General features: G+C 36.7%; 1 protein-coding gene across 1 annotated transcript in view; it reads right to left on the bottom strand.

Moving 5' to 3' along the window:
- The window catches only part of LOC119816415 (centromere protein P), a 206,149-nt gene that overhangs the window by 64,094 nt on the left and 137,335 nt on the right, over positions 1-4,720 (bottom strand). The gene's annotated exons all lie outside the window — the stretch shown is intronic.

Raw genomic sequence — 4,720 nt, 5'->3', positions numbered from 1 at the left:
CATCTTTGTGTGTGGTGTGTATGTGTGTGTGGAGGGGGTGCACATCAGTGCAATGCCTTCAGAAGCTAGAACAGAAGAGGGTTTTAGATACCGTGGAGCTTGAGTCACAGGTGGTTCTGAGCCAACTGATGTGCGGCTGTGAACTGAACTTGGGTCCACTGTAAGATCAGTACCTGCTCTTAACTTTTTTTCTTTATTATTATTATTATTACTACAAATTTTCACCTCCTTCCCTCCTCCCATTTCCCTCCCCCTCCCCCAATTCCCCCTTTCTCTCCTTCTCCAGTCCAAAGAGCAGTCAGGGTTCCCTGTTCTTAACTTCTTGAACCATCTCTCTAGTCCCCCAAACACTATTATAATGATAACGTCTTGGTTTAAATAATTTTAAAGTGGTTATATGCACATTGGCAATTGTAAGGAAAGCAAGCAGAAGGGCATATAAAATCACTATATGTCTTGAATTACCTTTTTTTTAAAATTCTTTTTTAAATTTATTTATTATTTATTTTTTATTTATTATGTATACAACATTCTCTCTGTATGTCTACAGGCCAGAAGGGGGCACCAGGCATCATTACAGATGGTTGTGAGCCACCATGTGGTTGCTGGGAATTGAACTCAGAACCTTTGGAAGAGCAGGCAATGCTCTTAACCACTGAGCCATCTCTCCAGCCCTTGAATTACTTTTTAAAGTAAAAAAAAAAAGCCATTTTAAGACTGTTTCCATGTCTTCTTCAGCAAGAACAAAAGATTACAGAAAGAAGGCTGGGCATGGTAGCAGGCCTTTAATCCTAGTGCTTGGGAGGCAGAGGTAGGAGGATCTCCATGAGTTTGAAGCCAGCCTGTTTTATATAGTGAGTTCCAGGACACCCAAGGCTATGTAGAAAAACCCTGTCTTAAAAAAAAAAAGAAAAAGAAAAAAAAGAAAAAAGAGAAACTATGAAAAATAGTAGTTTGCCAAAAAACCCAAATTATTAACTATAAGCTAATAAGTTAAATGTAAAAATAATTCATTTCTGAAAACATTCCTCCACTAGTTATAGTTATCAATCTTCTCTTTTGCCCTATTTGCTAAAATGTACTTAGTTTAATGAACAAAGTAGTATTTATTACACACTGAATTGTAATGATTTCTTTTTATTAATGTAAATTTTATTTGTTTATTGAGATAGTGTCTTACTGTATAGTTCTGGCTGGCCTGGAACTTGCCAAGTACTAGGCTTAAAGGCATGTGCAACCATGATGACCTTTGATTTCTCTATTGATAAAAAATTTTATATGATACATATAGGAACTATGTTGATTTCTTTCATTAACTAAATTTTGTGTTCTGCAGAAACACTAGTCTCTTGATTTAAGTTCTTGCTTTGGCCTCTTCTTTAGTTTCTTTTCCTATTAGTATGACTCTTAGAGTTTCTATTGCTGTGAAGAGACACCATGAGTATGTCAACTCTTGGAAAGGAAAACATTTAATTGAGGTGGCAGATTAACAGTTTCAGAGGTTTAGTCCATTATCATCATGGCAGGGAACATGGTGGGACACAGGCAGGCAGACATGGTGCTAGCGACATCTTTATATGTGGGCAACAGGAAGTGAAATGAGTGTACTCTGAGGGAAGCTTGAGCAAAAGAGACCTGAAAGCCCATTCCATTAGTGATACACTTCCTCCAACAAGGCCACACCTACTAGTAGGACCACTTCATTTGGGGACCATTTTCTTTCATACTACTACATTGTGATAAAATACCCTGACAAAAGCCAACTCGAAAGAAATGGCTTATTTTGTTATACAGTTTAAGGACACAGCCCATCATGGCAGTGAAATCAAAGAAGCATGAAACTGAAACAGCTGGTCACACTGTGTCTAAAATCAAGAACTAGAAGCAATGAATGCTTGTTCTCAGGTCAAAGGGAACTCTGAGTAAGATGAGTCAATAGAATTAATATTTGAATATAACAACACTGATGGGTTATTAAACAATTTATTTCTTATTCTCAAAGTTTTTATTTTCAAACAGGGTCTCATTCTATAGCTCAGGCTGCCTTTGAACTCATCATGATCCTTCTGTTTTTGCTTCCCAAGTGCTTGGATTACAGGTAATGCATTACCTGTCAAGTTTACTGTGACTTTCTTTGGCTGCATTATGAAGTCACTTTAGAGAGTCAATGATAAACATAACTGAGAAGTTCTTTTCTGGTAGGAGTATAAGTAGAAAATCAAGTATACAGGTAACAGCTGTCAATCAATCAAACAGGTGGTGAAGAAAGGAGCATATAGCTTAGGTTACCTCTGCCAGGGCTTGAGAACTCTCAGGGAATATGTGGTCATAGTCAACAGTCTGCAAGTAAAGGATGGTGTGCAGCAGCACACATTTTCCCCAACTCTGTCAAGGAAGCAGAATCTCTCATAAAGCTAAAATCAGAATGACAGTTGGAACGTTGCCCTGAATTTTGAAGATTTATTTATTCCAACTGTTTTTAAAATAGTTCTATGAATATTTCCAGCATGGAACCTGTTCAGTATTGAAATTTCATCATGTTCTGAATAGGATGTTTTAATTTCATAAAAATTGTGATAAATGTCCTTACAGTAAACATTTTCTTGATATAATGTTATAACAAACAGATGTTCAGTTTTGGCCTCATAAATCTGCTGTAGTCATTAACACATCTGTACACTAAGGAAATCTTAGACTAGCTATAGTTGGGAAAACATTAATGTTGTGTCTTGACTTTGCACATATGTACAAGGAATGCTATCTGTATTTTTAATTTTGAGAATTGTCTTATTGTACATGACTGTTTTTAAAAATACTAAAATATGGTCTAGTGGAAAACATATATAGTCTGGTGTTATGAAGAAATAAATATGCCAGAAGCCAGAGAAGGACCTAAAATATTGTATTTCAAATAGACCAGTGGATCACATCACATAAGGTTTATGGGAGATCTAGGTCACTGATAAGGAAGTGAACATATCACTCCTCTAAATAAAGCAACTTTGTTTCTTATCAGAGAAGTTGGAAGTGGGCATTTGTCAGAGGATAGAGTGAACCTGGCTTGTAGTACAAGACAGAGATGGGAGGACAGTAAAGTGAGGAAGTCATAGGGTTGGTGGTAAACATACAGGCCAGGACACATGCTTTGAGAGTCAGCTCACCTTCATCTCAAGGAACAGGAAAAGAAGTCAAGTTCACTACAGCGTCCACAACTTGAGCCTCTGTCTTTTCAAAGCTAGTTCCAGGCACAAGAAGAACTGTACCTAAAGTCTGACCCTTCCAGAAGTTTCCTCCAGTACTTCTTGCTATGTTAACATTAACATTCAGGTCAGATCTGGTTTTATCAGTTATGTCTAATTGACTACCTGCTATTTCTAGTGAGATATTTCTAAATGTCTTTGTGTATAGGGGGTATTGCATGACAGCTATGTGGAGAGCTATATTGGCTTTTCAAAAAGGTCTGCAAAACTTAAAAAATAAAGAATTCATGTCTTCAACCCTTGCATGCTGTGCATAGTGGCAATAAAATGGGTGTTGAATAAACAAAAAAAATTGTCTTCTCCGTCCTCAGTACAAAAATGGATCAATTTATGGGTTATCCAAAATTGATAAACATTAACCCTCTTGAAAAACAACAAAGAAACAAACAAAAAAGAGAAAAGAATCTTTAAAAATTAAGCATTCTCAAAAGAAAAATGGAAAATCTTTCACATGGTCATAAAGTTAATCAGGGATAAAATTTTTCCTAACCTAGACATTAGAAAAACAAAGCATATTTTTAACTGTGTGGATGTGTATGAGAATGTGCACATGTGTGCAGGTGCCCACAGAAGCCAGAGGCATGAATTCTTCTAGAGCTGGAGCTACAGGCTGTTGTGAGCTGCCCCATGTGGGGTGCTGGGAACTTAACTTGTGTCCTCTGAATAGTATGCAACTTAACATTGAGTTAATTTTCTAGTCCAGAGTATATTCTTTAAACAATTAAATCGTCCTTTGACAACTGGAAATACTTAGTAATCAATATTGTTGTTCTGCATCACAGTCCTTCCGAAACCATCATTTAAACATACCAGGAATTACTATGTTCCAAAGCTGATGATTTAACGAAACACGCAAATTCTGCTGTTTAAGGGAAACCTCAAAGGGTGGTATAAATAAAACCCTATATGATATTAGTTCTATCCTTTCCTCTTATTTAGGAGAAGAGTAAAAGTTTCCTCAGAGAAGAATTTATAAACTGAGATCACTGAACTAATTCTTTGTTCACAGTTGCGTATCAGTTCCGATTACTGATTGACCTAAATTTTAAAGAATGTATTAAAAGAACTCATAGCAGCATTATTTGTAATAGCCAGATCCTGGAAACAACCTAGATGCCCTTCAGTGGAAGAATGGATGAAGAAACTGTGGAATATATACATGTTAGAATACTACTCAGCGGTAAAAAAACAATGACATCTTGAATTTTGCATGCAAATGGATGGAAATAGAAAACACTATTCTGAGTGAGGTAACCCAGACCCAAAAAGATGAACATGGGATGTACTCACTCATAATCGGTTTCTAGCCATAATTAAAGGACATCGAGCCTATAATTTGGGATCCTTGAGAAGATAATAAGAAGGTGAACCCAAAGAAAAACATATCGTAATCCTCCTGGATATTGGAAGTAGACACGATCGCCGGGCAAAAATTGGGAACTTGAGGGTGGGGCGAGACG

The sequence above is a fragment of the Arvicola amphibius genome, chromosome 6 (assembly GCF_903992535.2).
Source record: "Arvicola amphibius chromosome 6, mArvAmp1.2, whole genome shotgun sequence".
Lineage (NCBI taxonomy): Eukaryota > Metazoa > Chordata > Mammalia > Rodentia > Cricetidae > Arvicola > Arvicola amphibius.
Note: the sequence above shows the minus strand (reverse complement) of the source record. Positions and strands in the feature narration are given on the sequence as shown.